Source organism: Bos taurus, chromosome 28 (assembly GCF_002263795.3).
Source record: "Bos taurus isolate L1 Dominette 01449 registration number 42190680 breed Hereford chromosome 28, ARS-UCD2.0, whole genome shotgun sequence".
Taxonomy (NCBI): domain Eukaryota; kingdom Metazoa; phylum Chordata; class Mammalia; order Artiodactyla; family Bovidae; genus Bos; species Bos taurus.
Window position 1 is genome coordinate 23,644,537 of NC_037355.1, and position 19,393 is coordinate 23,663,929.

Genomic DNA, 19,393 nt, shown 5'->3' on the forward strand with positions numbered 1-19,393 from the left:
ATCAGGATTGAGATCAGGAAGCATACTCAACAATCATCAGACCATTCTCTTTTAAATGATGCTATGTTATGCAAAACTTGTGAGACTTTACTAGCTTAAAGTCAGTGATAAATAGAGCAATAAGACTATGGACAGATTCCATTATCTGCATGAACTGTGTACAGGGAGATGTAAAGAGGCCAACAACACATCATATTCAGCAGATTTATCAACCTTATTTTAAGCTTTATATGAAAAAGGGGAAATGAAATTTGCTCATCATGTCCAACTGTTTGTGACGCAATGGACTATACAGTCCATGGAATTCTCCAGGCCAAAATACTGTCGTGGGTAGCCTTTCCCTTCTCCAGGGGATCTTCCCAACCCAGGGATGGAAGCCAAGTCTCCCACATTGCAGGTGGATCCTTTACTAGCTGAGCCACGAGGGAAGCCCAAGATTTTTATGAAGAGAGAATAAAGAAAAGATTTACTTGAAATTAATTTTTGTTCTACAAGGCTAACCATATTTCTTCTATTCTATAAATGGATGGCAACAAGTATCTCCCCACCCCAGGTTTCAGCTCTACAATTTCAAGAAAATTTTCTTCAATATCTAATGGAATTTTTCTCTATGATATGCAGATGGCTAACTCCCAAATATGTCTTCAAGACACAAATACTTTTCAAATGACATTTTTCTATCTTTTCAGCACCATATTGCTGATAAGGCTTGCTTTTCTAGTATTTCTACTGTCTAGACAAATCAAAGAAAAAGGTCTTCGTTTGGATATCTTCCCCAAAATAACTCAACTAGGAATACACAGCAGTAGAAAGAATCCTCAAATGTCATTTTTGCCTTGTTTAAATTTTATCTGAGTATGTAGAACCCCACAAAAGAATTATAACATAAAATTTTCCATCACAGTGTGGTCTTTTGGTGAACCAAATAAAAATAAGGTAATAGATTTTATTCCTTTATTATTTCAGAAAGCAAGGGGAAAAGTTATGACCCATCCATGATACCAAATACCACATAGAAAAGTTTAAAAGTGAACACTTTAAGGAGGTTTATAAACAAAAAGTGACTTTTTTCAGATTATCAATAATAAAACAAGCTTCATCTTCCTCATGTATCCTGTAGCTCACCAATCAGAGCTGCCCTTCCCTTTTCAGTCTAGATAATAAGCAGTTCAAACTCTCTTTCCATGACATATAAAGCAGGGGCTCTTCCCAAGGTCTCTACAAATCACTAGAGGCTTATATGCTCAAGCTTATATTTTAGTTCCCATTCCTATTAAAACAGGTCAGTTTATGGATTATCACAGCATTCTGCAGAGCAGGACCCATATGTCAAAATCAGCCCTTTTCCGTGATTCACACAAAATAAAACTTGATGTTTAGTAAACTTTATTGAAGGCTTGAGGAGAAAAGTTAATCATAGAATAAAAATTTAAGATTATTCATTAAAAATTTTTATTCTTAAAAGGAATTTGAGCGATTCTACCACATGACTATGCCATCCCCTTCCATCCTTCCTTTCTTCTTGCAAACCCTTTATCCCCTCCTCTGCCTTCCCGCTAACTGCAGAGACTAGTTTAGTTTTCTCTTTTGTGCTTTATCTCCTGCTCACTGCATTGTCACCCAAATTATTTCGTATATTTTCTTGTCAAAGACAATTTCTTCTCCAAGAGAAAGTCTGAAGCCACATGTTGACATAATTTTTTTCCTTCCCATTGTGATGTACTCTAGTCTGAATCGGCGTTTGTCAAACTTTCCTTTTAACAGAGGAATCTTTTTTTTCAAATGAACCCTACTATATGACACATACATAGAACGCATATACAAAGAACCCTAACACGACTAAAAGCAGAGCTGCTCTTTGAAATGGAGGCAGGGAAAGGACCTGAGACTACTTTGGCCTCATTTTCCACCTCTTAGATCTAATGGCTCCAAGACAAATCTCACTGGAAGACAAGGTCTACGTATATTCAAACTCAACAAATACTGGATTTCATCTGTAAGAAGAAGAAACTACAGAATTTAATAATCTATCATATTTAAGAAATATGAGAAAAATAGTCAAAGTTGACTTGAGGTTTATGTGCATATTATATTGAAAGAAGGATAATATCATTGCTAGAAATAAACTAGAGAAAGTATGTATCACTTTTAGTGCCATAATTTGTGAACAATAAGGAGGTCCTTTTCATAAAGCAATTTGATGAAATGATCAGATGGCCACTTAAGAAATGATAAATTGGGAATTCCCTGGTGGGCCATTGGTTAGGACTCTGCTTCCTAACCAATGAACTGTGAGAGGCACAGGTTCAATCCCCGGTTGGGGAACTAAGATCTCACAAGCTGCAGGGTGAAGAAATAACAAATAATTCTAAATGCATTTAACATAAAACTTAAACATTGTCACATGAATAATTAATGTTCATATTCATCTGTTTCCCACAATTATAATTACACATTTTAAATTAACTTCCTGTTGATATATGATATGATTAGCTAAATTAAATTTCAACATTTAAGCCTAAAGAGAATAGGCTACTTATAATTTTCTATAAAATATCTTTCACTTATTATACTGTGTCAATGGCACCCCACTCCAGTACTCTTGCCTGGAAAATCCCATGGATGGAGGAGCCTGGTAGGGTGCAGTCCATGGGGTCGCTAAGAGTCGGACATGACTGAGCAACTTCATTTTCACTTTTCACTTTCCTGTATTGGAGAAGGAAATGGCAACCCACTCCAGTGTTCTTGCCTGGAGAATCCCAGGGACGGGGGAGCCTGGTGGGCTGCTGTCTATGGGGTCACACAGAGTCGGACACGACTGAAGTGATTTAGCAGTAGCAGTAGCAGTTCCTATCTAAACTTTCTATATATCTTTTCAGGAAGGATAAGTTTTATATAAATTGAGGTCAACTAGGTTATAAAAGGAAGAAAATGGAACTAACATTTATATGTCTACCATAAGCAAGGCACAGTCCTCACACTTTTATATCAGCAGTTTTCATTCTAGCTACACAAGAAAAACTCCCAGGGATCTTTTTTAGAACTTTCTTATGCCTGAGTGCTGCCCCAGGAGATTGTGATTTAACTGGTCAGAGGTGGGGCCTTGACTTAAGAATTTTTTAAGGTTCTCTAGGTGATCATACAGAGAAGGCAATGGCACCTCACTCCAGTACTCTTGCCTAGAAAATCCCATGGACAGAGGAGCCTGGGAGGCTGCAGTCCATGGGGTCGCTAAGAGTTGGACACATCTGAGCGACTTCACTTTCACTTTTCACTTTCATGCATTGGAGAAGGCAATGGTAACCCACTCCAGTGTTCTTGCCTGGAGAATCCCAGGGACGGGGGAGCCTGGTGGGCTGCCGTCTCTGGGGTCGCACAGAGTCGGACACAACTGAAGCGACTTAGCAGCAGCAGCAGGTGATCATAATGGGCAACTAGGATTGAAAATTAGTTTCACGTTCTTTAGCTTATATCTTGACCAAAACAACCTGACCAGTTAATTTTATTATCCCTTATTTAATATTAGAATGTTAAATTTCAGAAAGATTCAGAAATTTGCCTTGGGGCATAAGAAAGTAAATATTAGAGTTGGAATTTAAACCCAAGTTTCTCTGACTACAATGATATTTTTAACCCCCACTGTGTCAAATTCAAAATTCTAGAATTACTACTATGAATTAATTGTGAATATCTGCATTTCATATTGCTTCCCAGGTGACTCAGGGGTACAGAATAGGCTTGCCAGTGCAGGAGATGCTGGTTCGATCCTTGGTTGAGCAGATTCCCTGGATTGAGCAGATTCCCTGGGCTGAGCAGATTCCCTGGAGGAAGAAATGGCAACTCACTCCGGTATTCTTGTCTGGGAAATTTCATGGTCGTAAGAGCCTGGCAGGCTATGGTCCATGGGGTCGCAAAGAGGCAAACATGACTGAGCACGCACGGACCACACATATTTCATTTCACTTTTGGCTTTAACAAAAAGTGAAATAGAATCTCTTTATCTTTCATTTATTAACAAGACACCATTTTATTTCTCACTGAAGTGTAATTAATTTACAATACTTGTATTAGTTTCTGGTGTACAACAAAATGATTCAGTTATACATATACACACATATTCCTTTTCATAGGCCTTTCTATTAGGTTGGTGCAATAGTAATTGCAGTTTTTGCAATATTGAACTTTTCCATTTGATATTGGAATACATTCTTCAATAAATGTGGTTATCTATACATCATTTTCATGCTCATTTCTTGTTTTATGATTTTTTTGCTGGTGACATTACTTGCTATTTTTATTTTATATTTATTTAGAGTGGGACAATGATGTTAGACAAAAAGAAAATCTGAATGATTTTCTTATTTGAATTCAACATGGGTTGTAAAGCAGCCCCGAGACAACTCACAACATGAACAACGCATTTGGCCCAGGAACTGCTAATGAACATACAGAGCAGTAGTACTTCAAGAAGTTTTGCAGAGGAGATGAGAGACTCGAAGGTGAAGCACATAGGAGCCAGCCATTGGAAGTTGGCAATGACCAACTGAGAGCAATCATCGAAGCTGATCCTTTGCAATATACAAGAAGTTGCCGAAGAACTCAATGTGGACCATTCTACAGTCATTCAGCGTTTGAAGCAAATTGAAACGGTGAAAAAGCTCAATAAGTGGGTGCTTCATAAGCTGACTGAAAATTTTTAAAAATCGTCATTTTGAAGTGTTGTCTTCTCTTATTCTACACAAGGAACCATTTCCCAATCAGACTGTGACATGAGACCAAATGGATTTTATACGACAACCGGCAATGACCAGCTCAGTGGCTGGACCAACAAGAAGCTCCAAAGCACTTCCCAAAGCCAAACTTACACCAAAACAAGGTCATGGTCACTGTTTGATGGTCTCCTGGCCATCTGACCCACTACAGCTTTCTGAATCCTGGTGAAACCATTACATCTGAGAAGTATGCTCAGCAAATCAATGAGACGCACTGAAAACTGCAATGCCTGCAGCCAGCACTGGTCAATAGAAAGGGCCAATGCTTCTCCATTACAATAGCCGACCATATATCACACAACCAACACTTCAAAAGTTGAACAAATCTGGGCTATGAAGTTTTGCCTCCTCCACCATATTCACCTGATCTCTCATCTACCGATTATCACTTCTTCAAGCATCTTGACTATTTTTGCAGGGAAATGCATCCACAATCAGGAAGAGGCAGAAAATGCTTTCCAAGAGTTCATCAAATCCAGAAGCATGAATTTTTATGCTTCAAGAATAAACAAACATTTTTCCTTGGCAAAAATGTGATTGTAATAGTTCCTATTTTGATTAATAAAAATGTGTTTGAGTCTAGTTATAATGATCTAAAATTCACAGTCCAAAACCACAATTACTTTTGTACCAATGTAATATTATGGTTTATTACAGGATATTGAATATTGTCCCCTGTGTTATACAGTAGGAGCTTCTTGTTTATATGTCCTATATATAGTAGCTTGTATCTGCTAATCCAAAATCCAGTTTATCCCTCCCCCAATCCCGTTCCCCTTTGGTAACCATATATTGGTTTACCATGTCTGTGAGTCTGTTTCTGTTTCATAGATAAGTTTATTTCTGTCATATTTTAGGTTCCACATACAAGTGATATCAGATGATACTTTTTCTAACTTACTTCAGAAAGTCAGATAAGTATTAATATGATAATCTCTAGGTCTACCTATGTATATATATATATATAGTCTGCCTCCAAGTATTGGCTATTGTAACCAGTGCTTCAGTGAACATTAGAACACATATATCTTTCCAAATTAGAGTTTTCTCCAGATATATGCCCAGGTGTGGGATTGTTGGGTCATATGGGCTTCCCTAGTAGCTCAGCTGGTACAGAATCCACATGCAATGCAGGAGACCCCAGTTTGATTCCTGGGTCAGGAAGATCCCCTGGAGAAGGGAACTGGCTACCCACTCCAGTATTCAGGCGTGGAGAATTCCATGGACTATACAGTCCATGGAGTCACAAGGAGTTAGACATGACTGAGCGACTATCACTTTCATGCTAACTCTATCTTTAGTTTTTTAAGGAGCCCCCATACTGTTTTCCATAGTGGCTGTACCAATTCACACTCCCACCAACAGTGTAGCAAGGTTCCCTTTTCCTCACAGCCTCCCTAGCATTTGTTATTTGTAGGCTTTTTAGTGGTGGCCTGGAGAAGGAAACAGCAACCCACTCCAGTATTCATGCCTGGAAAATCCCATGGACCGAGGAGCCTGGTGGGCTACAATCCATGGGGTCGCAGAGTCGGACACGACTGAGCGACTTCTGTGTGATGGTGGCCATTTTGACCAGTGTGGGTGGTATCTTATTCGTGTGCTTAGTCACTCAGTTGTGTGCTATTCTTTGCAACCCCATGGACTGCAGCCCACCAGGCTCCTCTTTCCACGGGGATTCTCCAGGAAGAATATTGGAGTGGGTTGCCATGCTCTCCTCCAGGGGATCTTCTGAATCCAATATTCAAACCCAGGTCTCCCACATTGCAGGCAGATTCTTTACCAACTGAGCCACCAGTAAAGCCTTTCTTTAATAATCAGTGATGTTGAGGAACTTTTCATCTGCCTACTGACCATCTGAATGCAAGACACCATTTTCTTAATTGAACTAATTAAACCGTCACAAAAGATGAAATTACTTTGTATTTTATGCCATTAAGGCATCATATATATTCCAATTTTCAAGATGTTTCTGGTTTTTTTCTCACAGATAATCTGTTAAATTATGGATTTTAAATTTGCCTATCAGAGATAAGAAGGAAGATGAAATATAAAATTATTTGATAAATATAAAATAGATTACATTTGTCAATTATTTTGTTTATCACCTTTCAGGGAGAAAGGTGGTGTTTGATATAAAATATCATATTTATTTAGGGGCTTGAGGGAGGAGCCTGGTGGGCTACAATCCACAGGCTTACAAAGAGTTGGACACAGCACAGCACAGCATGGCTATCTAAGCAACAGCCAAACTTGAACAGAATACTTAATAAAAATATATTTTCAAAACATATAATATATGTAAGCATGTATAAATACAAATACATATTAATATTTTGTTTTAACTTTCAACAAGTTTATATATATTTTAAGCTAATTTATGAATGCTTGATCCTGGAGAATGAAATGGCAACCCTCTCTAGTTTCTTGCCTGGGAAATTCCGTGGACAGAGGAGCCTACCCGGCTATAGAGATAGTCCATGAGGTCGCAAAGAGTCAGACAAAACTGATAATGCATACACACACACACATAAATGCTTGATAACTTTATGACAAGAGTAAAAATTTAGCATGCAATTACATCTAGCTAGCTGAAAATATATAAATAGTGTGCATTCTATTGCTTTCCACTTTAAAATATATTATCAAAGGGCTTTAAAAAAAAAAGTCACACCAAATAGTGATATTACCAACTCCCTAAGGGCAATGAATTCCACTAAGCTAGAATTCATATTTCAGAGAGGAGATGGATAACATCTCACGATTCAACCTCAGCAGGAGTCATTTAGTCAGGCACATACATGAGGACTATATTTCTCATTGGATTACAAATCCAATAAGAGCTTTGCCTTTGAGTTACTAGCGCTACAAAGATTAAATCAAGGTATTATAAGAAAAGGAAAAGCCCTTGGATGCTTGGAGATTCCTAGAATAAAATACTTAAATTTTTTTTTTAGCTTAAATGAACAAGCATAGGAGTCATTTAGTCCTGATTTTTCACTATACAAACCATCAACAAGGCTTTTGCAGTAGTCCACCCTTCATTTTTGACCCCTCCAATCCTGTACCTACTGCGTTTTGCTTAATATTTCAGATTGCTGGCATGAGCTTCAGTGCCTAGCATGATCTCTGCCCTGCATCATCCCACACTACAGTTGTCTGATATCTCAAGACTGAATTTACTCTGGCTTTCTTTCAGGTATTTCTAGGGACTAAGGTCTTTCTCACTGCAGTGTATCTGCAGAAACAATTATGTTTTTCTGAAAAGTATTTTCTCATCTTCACCTCTCCCCTCACCTGGCTAAAAACTTCCTCTCCTTGGCTCCTAAAATGCAAAGGCTTTCATATCGTCTCCCCTCCTTTAGTTTCAAATTTAGTCTTAAGTACCCTGCACATTTCTTTCATTTCTATACCAATTTGTCATTTTATATTAATTTAAGAGACTATTATTTTATTTCTGTATCACCACTAGGCTCTTGGTTTTCTGAAAGCATGGAACACATTTTGATAATTCACCCGTATATTCTCTTTTTCAATACCAGGTACATAACAGATGTTAGTCCAATATTTGAATTTCAATTAATGTAATCCACCATATTAATAGGTTACAGAAGAAAAATCACATGATCATATCAATTGATGCAGAAAAAGTATATTTCTGACAAAATTCCACACCTTTTAATGATAATGACTCTCAGAAAAGTAAAAAATAGAAGACAACTTCTATACCTTCTTTTAATTAAAAAATATCAAAGCTATGATCATACTTAATAGTAAAAGACTGAACGCTTTCATCCTAAGAGATCAAGAAGGCAAGGATATCAGCTCTCACCACCCTTATTCAACATAAGGCTTGAAGTTCTAGGCAGTGCAATGAGGCATAAAAAAATAAATAAAAGGCATACAGCTTTAAAAGGAAGAAATAGAGGACTTTGGATCAAGATGGAAAAGTCAGAGGACATAGAACTCACCTCCTCCCACAGTCACAACCAAAATACATTTACATGTAGAAAAATTCTCAGTGGAAACTAATCTGGCTAAATGACTCCTGTAAAACCAAGACTTTGAGAAAGATACGTAGGGAGGAAGGGAAGAAAAACATCCGGGTTGGGAGCTGAGCCTCTGGGAGGGGACCCAGAGAAAAGGGTTATTACACAAGCGGACACCACCTGGATGGAATGAGCGGTGGAGCCACAGATTAGATACCCCAGCCCTGGGGTCCTGTGCAGGGGAGACAAACCCTCTTAGGTGGTTGAAGGACCACTGGAAGGCTATGGGAACTGAAAGGCTGTGGGAAGCCTGGACTCCCTCTTGAGGCACATGCATGTGCAGGCTTGCTCCAGAGGAAGAGCAGAGAAGTTTGCTCCAGCAGCTGCCAGGTTTCCCATGACCTGGCCTCACAACATGCACTCTAGCCCAAGAGAAGCAAACATTCCAGCTCTGCTCACTTCATGTCACAGTGTGACACTGGATCGAGCTCACCCAAGACTGGAGAAATGACGCGACCATGGGATGCAGAGGCATCCTGGTACAACGGTGGAGCTTGGGTGAGGGCAGCAGTGGCCATTGTTGCTATCTACTCAAAAAAAGTACGTAAGAAGCAGTCCAGATCTCTGACAGGGCATGCTCTACCACAACTCACATCACGATACTTGTCAAGAGGCCACACAGGCCCTGCCTGCCCTGCATAGCTGGCTATTCCACTAAACGGTGGAGGCGGCAATTGGCTATGAGGGCAAAAGGGAACTTGCAATGAGGGCTGCACCTGAGAGAAAGCATGGACGCCCACACAGACAATGCATCGGGCCTCTGTCCATGGCCAACACAAGCCAAGAGCCCACACAGGGCCACATGCTTGAGGACCACCCCCACGCCAGCGGGGGCAAGGTTCCCAGAACAGTGAGAGGGGAAAACACACACTTAAAGGGAACAGAGCCAGCTGGGATCCGACTCTCAGGGAGTCTACTCCAGCAACTCAGGATCAGACTCCACCCCTCAATACGCAGTTATGGCCACTGAACAGAAGGGTAGTCCCACCTCACACCCAGCACCAGCTCTAGCCCCTCCATCGCCAGCTCCACCCCCTACCTACAAGAGCGCTGCCAGCATACCCTGAAGAAAGATAGGCTTGTATCCACAAGAAATCCAGCTCTTCCACCAAAGGCACCAGGTGCACAGTCTGTAAGGGAAGCTCCCACCTAAGACAATACCTTCCAGACTGCAAAAGGAAACTGTTTTGCCTAAATTCATGGAGACAAATTTAAGCAAAATAAAAAGACAGAGGAACTACTGTTAATTGAAAGAGCAAAGAGAAAACCTCTGAAAAAATAACTAATGAAACAAAACCAATTTATCAGATAAAGAATTCAAAGCATTGGTAATAAAAACGTTAAGTGAGTTAGGGGGAAAATTGACGTACACAGTGAAGACTTTAACAAGGAACTAGAAAATACAAAAAAGACGAATGAATGAATAATTCAAAAGCTGGAATAAAATACATACTAGAAGGAATGAATAGCAGACTAAGTAACAGATACGAATGCATAAGTAATCTGGAAAACAATATTGGTAATCACCAGCCAGAGTAGTAAAAAGGAAAAAAAAATTTAATGAAAACAATTTAAGAAATCTCTGAGATAACACTAAGTGTACCAACATTCACATTACAGGAATCCCAGAAGGAGGAGAGAGAAGGGGGATGAAAAAAATATACTTGATATTATCACTGAAGACTCCCCAAACCCAAACAAGGACTCAGATATCAAGCTAAAGGAAGCACTATCATGTGCCATGCCGTGTGTGCTCAATCGTGTCTAACTCTGCGACCCCATGGACTGTAGCCTGCCAAGATCCTCTGTCCATGGAATTTTCCAGGCAAGCATGCTGGGGAGCAGGTTGCTATTTCTCACTCCAGGGAATCTTCCCAATCCAGGGATCAAATCCACATCTTGCATCTCTTGCATTGGCAAGCAGATTCTTTACTATTGCACCACCTGGAAGCTTCCTCAAAGGAAGTTCAGAGGGTTCCAAACAAGATTCACAACAAAGATGTATCATACTTAAAATTGCAAAAGTTAAAGAGTGAATTCCAAAAGCAGCAAGAAGAAAAACACAAAGGAACCTCTATAAGGCTATTAGCTAATTTCTCTGCAGAAACTTTGCGGGCCAGAAGAGAGTGTCATGATACACTAGAAATACTAAAAGGGAAAAACCTGCAACCTAGGATACTCTACACAGCAGGATAACCATTTAGAACAGGAGTTAAAAGAACTTCTCAGATTAAAAAAACTAAAAATTCACCAATACTAAATCTACCGTAAAAGTAATGTTAAAGGGTATTCTTAACGTAGAAAAGAAATAAAAATCCATAGAAAAGGGAAAATCCCACTAGGAAGGACAGAGAATCAACCATAAAACACATGAAAAGATGTACAACATCACTAATTATTAGAAAAATGCAAATCAAAACCACAATGAGATATCATTATCACTTGTCGGAAAGGCTATCATCAAAAAGTCAACAAATAACAAGTGTTGAAAAGGATGCAGAGTAAAGGGAACACTTGCACCCTGTTGATGAGAATGTGAACTACTGTCACTAGTCTGGGAAACAGTATAGAGGTCCCTGAAAAGACTAAAAATAGAACTACCAGATAGCGCAGCAACTCCACTTCTGGGTATATATCTGGAAAAAATGAAAACACTAATTTGGAAAGATGTATGCACTCCAGTGTTCACAGTAGCAATATTTACAATAATGGAATCAACCCAAGTGTCCAATAACAGACCAATGGATAAAGAAGATATGTTATATACCAAAATGAACATTATTAACCCATAAAAAAAGAATGAAATTACACCATTTGTAACAATGTGGATGAACCTAGAAAATATTGCACCAAGTAAAGTAAGTCAGATAATGACAAATATTGTATAATATCATTTCTGTATATAATCTAAAAATAAATATATATAGCAAGATAGACTATCAGATATAGAAAACTAGTGCTTACCTATGGGTAAGGGGAGGGTGAAGAGTCAAATAGGGATATGCATTACTTGGATATCCTTATTAAGAGGCAGGGGACATCTGTATGTCTCTGACTGATTTATAAAGAAAGCTGAGCGCCAAAGAATTGATGCTTTGGAACTGTGGTATTGGAGAAGACTCTTGAGAATCCCTTGGCCTGCAAGGAGATCCAACCAGTCCATCCTAAAGGAGATCAGTCCTGAATATTCATTGGAAGGACTGATGCTGAAGCTGAAACTCCAATATTTGGCCACCTGATGCAAAGAACTGACTCATTGGAAAAGACCCTGCTGCTGGGAAAGATTGAAGGTAGGAGGAGAAGGGAACAACAGAGGATGAGATGGTTGGATGGCATCACCCACTCAATGGACATGAGTTGGAGTAAACTCCAGGAGTTGGTGATTGACAGGGAGGCCTTGAGTGATGCAGTCCATGAGCTCACAGAGTCAGACACGACTAAGCGACTGAACTGAACTGAATGATTTATATTAATATATGGCAGAAACTAACACAATATTGTAAAGCAATTATCCTGCAATTAAAAATGAATTTAAAAATAAATTTTCAATACAAATGACTGTGTATAAATTAAATAAGCAACAAGGAACTGTAGGCATTATTGTCTAATAACTTTTAATGCAATATAAACTACAGAAGTACTGAATCATAATGCTGTAATCCTGAAACTTATATAAGCTACATAAGTTTGTTAATCAACTATATTCAATACAAAGGGAAGAAATAAAACTACCCAAGTGTGTACAAGACATGAATTTCTATGTTGAAAACAAGGAATCTAAAAACAAGAACAAAAAAGCCCACAAAACCTTGAACTCAAGTGAGTTGAGCAAGGTAATAGGATACAAGACTACAGGATATGAGGTTATAGGGTGGTTATAAGGTTTATATAGGGTGTTTTATAAGGTTATAAGGTTTCCCTGGTGGCTCAGTGGTAAAGAATCCATCTGCCAATACAAGAGATGCAGGTTTGATCCCTTAGTCAGGAAGATCCCTTAGAGAAGGAAATGGCAACCCACTCCAGTATTCTTGCCTGAGAAATCCCATGGACAGAGGAACCTGGCAGGCCCCTATCCACAGGGTCACAGAAGAGTTGTACATGACTTAGCAACTAAACAACAACAGGATATAAGATAAATACATATAAATCTATTGTATTTTTATATATGAGTGGCAAATATGTGGAAATTGAAATTTAAAATATAATGTCATTAACAGTACCTGAAAAAAATGTAACAACTAGGTATAAATCTAACAAAACATGTTCAGGACTTATATGCTGAAAATTACAAAATGCTGATGAAAGAATTCAAAGAAGATCTAACAAACAGAGACATACTATGTGTTCAAGAATTGTTAAGACCCAATATAGGAAATGTGCAAGTTCTCCAAAATCGATACATGATTTAACATAATTCTTATAAAAATCACCGAAATTTTTTGTAGATATAGAGAAGATTATCCTAAAATTTATATGAAAAGGCTAAAAAGCTGGAAAAACTAAAGAAACTTTGAAATAGAAGAATAAAGTAGGAAGAATAACTGTAAGCATTTTCAAGACTAAGTATAAACCTATAGTAATCAATACACTGTGGTATTGATCAAGGGATAGACAAATAGTTCAATAGCACAGAGAGTCAATTCTAAAGGAAATCAATCCTGAATATTCATTGGAAGGACTGATGCTGAAGCTGAAGCCCCAGTACTTTGACCACCTGCTGAGAAAAGCCGACTCATTAGAAAAGACCGTGATGCTATGAAAGATTGAAGGCAGGAGGAAAAGGGGATGACAGAGAATGAGATGGTTGGATGGCATCATGACTCAAAGGACATGAGTTTGAGCAAGCTCTGGGAGATGGGGAAGGACAGGGAAGCCTTCAGTCCATGGGATCACAAAGAGTCGGACATGACTGAGTGACTGAAGAATAGAATTGACAAAGACGCAAAAGTAATTGGGTAGAAGAAAGTAATCCATTTCAACAGATAGTGCTTGAGTGTTTGGATATGAATAGACAAAAAACTAACCTTGAGAAAAATCTCACATCTCATAAAAAGGTAACTCAAAATGAATCATAAATGTGAAATGTAAATTTAAAACATGAAACTATAAAATTTTAAAGAAAATCTTTAGCACCTAGAACTTAGTGAACAGTTCTTAGACACAAAAACTACAATACATAAAAAAAAAACCTGATAAGATTGTCTTATCAGCTGCAGACTGCAAGAAAACATTTGCAAATCCCATATCTGAAAATTTTCTCATATCTAGAATATATATAGAACTCTTAAACAACAGCAAAATACAAACAATCTAATTTAAAAATTGGCCAAAAAACATGATGAACCATTTCACTGAATAGTATACACAGATAGCAAATAAGCATATGAAAAGATGTTTGCTATCTCCAGCTATTAGGGAAACATATGTTAAAAATATGATCTTCAATGAGTACATAACTATTAGAAGAACTAACATAAAAATATTAAATATACCAAATGTTGGTCAGGGTGCAGAATAACAATGCCTCTTGTAGGTGGAAATATTAAAAAAAAAAAAACAACCAGCCATTCTGGAAAATAGTTTGGGAGTTTCTTATAAACTAAACATTTATTTGCCCTATGACCCAGTAATCACACATGTATACCTATGGTGGATTCATTTTGATATTCGGCAAAACTAATACAATTTGTAAAGTTTAAAAATAAAATAAAATTAAAAAAAAAGTTTCAGTTTAGCAAGACACACAGCTGTACTGTATAAAATTATACGTGTGGTCAACAGTACTGTATTGTACACTTAAAAATATCTTAGGGTAGATCTCATATTGTGTTCTTACCACAGTAAAATAAAATTTAAGAGAGAATTAAAGGTCCATTATGACGACTAAAATTTAAATTAAAAAAAATCACACTTCTTGGCATTTATCTCAGAAAAATGAAAACTTATGTCTATACAAAATCCTGTACACAACTTTTCACAGAAGCTCTGTTTGTAATAGCCCCAAACTGATAACAATAAAAATGTCCAACAATTGCTGAAGGGCATAATAACCTGTGGTACATTCATACCGTTGGCATATGAAGAATTAATTATCAATATATGAAACTGGGATGGATTTCTAGGGCATCAGGCTGAGTGAAAAACCTTAGTCTCAAAAGATTACATACTGTATGATTCCACTTAATGAAATATTTCAGAAAACATAAAATGATAGAAATGGACAACAGGTTAGCATTTGCCAGGGCTTAAGGATGGTGGGATGCCAGGGCAGGGTGTTGGGTATTGATATACTATAGTTACATATGATACAACCAATGCAGGAAATTGGGCAAAAGGTACACAGAAACCCTCTGAGCTATCTTCACAACTTCCTCTGAATTTATAATTATTGCCAAACAAAAGTTTTTCTTTGTAGAAAATTTAATTATCATATACAGGAATAACATCAACAAAAAGAAGGTCTATTAGTCTATGTATAAACATTATTAACACTTTGTTACACTGTTATCTTTATTTTAAAATCAAATCTAAAATATATGTGTATTTCACACTGCTCTATTTAAAATGGATAACCAACAAGGACCTACTGTGTAGAACATGGAACTCTGCTCAATGTTATGTGGCAGCCTGAACAGGAGGGGAATCTGGGGGAGAATGAAAACAACTATATGTATAGCTGAGTACCTTTGAAGTTCACCTAAAAGTATCACAACATTCTTAATCATACTCCAAAATTAATTAAAAAAATTTGTTAAGTTTTTGTTTAATCTTTGTTTCAAGTCTTTGAGAGGCATTCCTGGAACAGTGTGATAACCCCAAATTGAGAGAAGATGGGCAAGTTTCCCCATACTGTCTAAACAGCTCATTATAAAAGTAACCATCAAGTAGATTCACTTACTTCTAGTTTACAAACTTCTAGATTTTACATAAAGGTCAGAAACTAGATAAAATAAGCAGCAAATTCTTGTAAAGGAGTTATAAAATTAGAAAGGAGCGTCTGTTTCTACAAAAGACATGACTATCAGAAATAGTGATTATCATCTCTCTGCTACGCATCAAAACAAAAGAGAAAAATAAGTTGTAAGCCAACTGCCCCGTTGTTAAGCCAACTGCCATACTTACAGTACTGCCAATTTTGTGGGGGGTTTGCATATTTCATTCTCTGAGCCCCTGCTACTATGCTTAAAATTGCCCCAAAGGAAAGAAGACTTAGTAACCACAGAGGCTGAATGAACACTTGCTCGTGACAGTTCTCTAGCATAAATTATATAATCACTCAGCATTCAATCATTCTGATTCAATGCCACTGAAAAGAGCAGGTGATCATCATGTACATTTTGGGAATATCAATTGTGGATGACCTGGAAAAGTTTCAAAGTCACTTCTTAAATGCAATTATGGACATCATTACAGCAAAATTACACCCAGTCACAAATAAGCCTTATTAAAAATGAAATTCTGCAACAGGTCACTTAACTAGGTTTTTTGTTTTGTTTTCTCATTGGGAATAGTCACTTTTGCATTACAGGCAGATTCTTTACTGTTTGAGCCACTAGGGAAGCCCTTTCAATAGAATCTTGACTTCTAATCAGATAAGGTTTACCTACTTCACATCTGTTATGAAGATATCTTTGGTGGTTTTATTTTTAACATAGGACTTATATGAAAGATTTGTAGAGATTAACTAAATCTATTCTTTGAGCAAACTGCAGGAGATAGTGAGGGACAAGGAAAACTGGCATGCTACAGTCCATGGGGTCACAAAGAGTTGGACACAACTTAGTGACTGAACAACAATGCTTTGCACTATATCAGTTTTTGTCTTCTTCCTTACAAAGCTGTTGTTAAAAACCCTTGACCACTATGGCTAAGGGGATAGTCTACTCATCTTTTGTACCTTCTAGGCAGTTCCTCAGGATTCCCTGGTGGCTCAGATGCTAAAGAGCCTGCCTGCAATGTGGGAGACCTGGGTTCAATCCCTGGGTCAGGAAGATCCCCTGGAGAAGGAAATGGCAACCCACTCCACTATTCTTGCCTGGAACATCCCATGGACAGAGGAGCTTGGCAGACCACAGTCCATGGGGTCGCAAAGAGTTGGAGTGATGTTTTGCATATACTGAACTAAATAAAATACATTATTTAAGTTAATTTCACCTGCTTCTTTTACTTACATGGCTACCAGAAAATTTTAAGTTATATTTGACTCAGATATTATCTAGTTTGCATAATATTTCCACTGGAAAACACTGACTCTGATAATAAACTAAATCATATTTCCATTGTGTAGCACAATGGTAGTTCATGGTGTTTACATCATTAAATAATCTTCAGGCATTTTAATTACCTCATGCTAAATCTTATGTGAGATACATAAGCACATTAGAAATCAGTATTTTGGTATTTCTATAAAACTGATTTCCTTTCCTGAGATTTAAATACACAGTTTACATTTAATATACCTGTATGTTTAGTATATAATTGCAGCAATTCCTTTTATGTAAGATTTCAAAGTTTCTCAGAGTATCTCTATATGACCCCTGATTACGATTATGTATTAATTTTCTATTGCTACTGTAATGAGTAACCACAAATGTAGTGATTTGATACTAACTTATTACCTTACCGCTACATAAGGCAGAAGTATAAAACTGGCCTAAAATAAAGGTGTCAGGAAGGCAATGTTCTTCTCAGAGGCACCAGATGAGAACTGATCATTTGGGTTATTGGAAGATTTTCCAGACATCAGTTGAAGGCAATTTCCAGGATTTAGAAGCTCTCCTTGGATCATGGCCCTCTTCCTCCAACTTTAAAGCCAATGTTGGGCTTCACTTCACATACCCACAAGCCCTGTACTTGCCCAGCTTCAAGACTGACAAAAGAACCCAAGTCAGAGACCAGTAGTTTAAAGCAGCGGTCCCCAACCCTTTTGGCACTAGGGACTTGTTTCATGAAGACAGTTTTTCCACAGGATGAGCAGGCAGATGGTTTCAAGATGACTCAAGTGCTTTACATTCATTGTGCACTTCATTTCTATTATTATTACATCAGCTCCACCTCAGATCATCAGGCATTAGGTCCAAGAAGTTGGGGAACCCTGGGTTTAATGGCTGGGAGAGCTTACCCATCTGAAGCAAGGTCCTGGAGAAAGGCCCAGAAATGTGCGGCAGACACTAGCAGGACATGGTGACAAAGCAGGACCGTCTTTGCTCTCAGGAGGAGGATGGAGATTGCAGGTTATTAGGGAAGTGATGTCAGGTGGGTTCTTTAGTTACCAGGGAAACCAGCAGAGGGCCACGTACCTCACTGCCCCTTTGATAAGAACAATCATCAGCTGGGACCTGGAGTAAGTACGTAGAAAGGTCAGGCAGGTGGGTGAAATATAGATGAAGCAGGTACTAGTCAGGCAGGAGATGTACAAGAGCAAAAGAATGGCTATCTTTAGTGGCCTGACCATATAGCTAGCAATGGCTAATTGACTCTCTCATGCTTTGAATCTCTCTTTCTTCCACCACACCTTTCTCTGATCCAGTCAAGAAAGGTTCTCTGGTTTCAAGTAACTGTTTAGATTGATCCCACCTATTTAATCAAGCTTAATCACTCCATCACAAATCCCTGCACATCTGCAAAATCCCTTGTACCATGTAAAGTGAAGTGTTCATAGTTTTCAGGGATGAGAGTGGACATCTGCTGGGGGTGGGGTGGGGCATTATTCTGCCTAACACCGATAGGAATCAACTTTTTACAGGGAAATAAAACTCCTTATAGATATATCCTTGCCATATATAAATGTAAGAAAAGTATTTTTCAAATAAGGTACCTTGCTCTCAGACTGAATCATATTGATAATCTAAATCCATTAGGACATTAGAGATTTACTTCAAGTTTGTAGGAATGTCAAACTAAAATAGTTAAACGCAGCTCTGGGACATTAAAGCAAACAACCATTGGAGTAATAAAGCTTTGCAGTCAATAACCTCAGCTGAGTTTTTCAGATACTAGCTGTGATAGTTATGTCTAAAGAAAACATTAAGGCAAATATAGTTTCAATTTATCTATTAGAAGAAAACAAGCAAATTAAGTCATGTCAGAATTCAAAAAGCTCTTTTATTATGTTTATAAGACTTTAAAACATATATTAAAATTTCTGATTTTAAAAAAAGGACCCAAATAGGATGAGGTAATGTATAGATCACTAACAATCTTCTCCAACTAATTATTAAGTATAATCAATAGCCAGGCAAATCAACTGCACAATTGTTTATCTGTGTCTGACTGGCTAAACTTATTTTGCACAGAAATAGAACTACAAGTTGACCTTTGATCCTGAACTTGTATTATAATGTTGTAGTAACTTTTTATTCAGAGCCTATCTACAATATTTCATTAAGAAATATTGAATATGCTTCAATGGTAAAAGGTTCTAGTACAAATTCCAATGTAGCAGGGTATGAGGGGATCCAAGCAGTTCTCAGAACACCAGCTGGGTGTCCTATGCTGCTGCTGATAAGTCGCTTCAGTCGTGTCTGACTCTGTGTGACCCCATAGACAGCAGCCCACCAGGTTCCCCCATCCCTG

General features: G+C 37.8%; 1 protein-coding gene across 4 annotated transcripts in view; it reads right to left on the reverse strand.

Annotated features, from left to right (window-relative positions):
* CTNNA3 (catenin alpha 3) overlaps nucleotides 1-19,393 on the reverse strand; it is a 1,905,103-nt gene that overhangs the window by 1,369,847 nt on the left and 515,863 nt on the right. The window contains exon 1 of one of the 4 annotated variants that reach the window (XM_059882614.1): nucleotides 17,940-18,899. The gene's annotated coding sequence lies outside the window, so the exon portion shown is untranslated. 4 annotated transcript variants of the gene reach the window in all.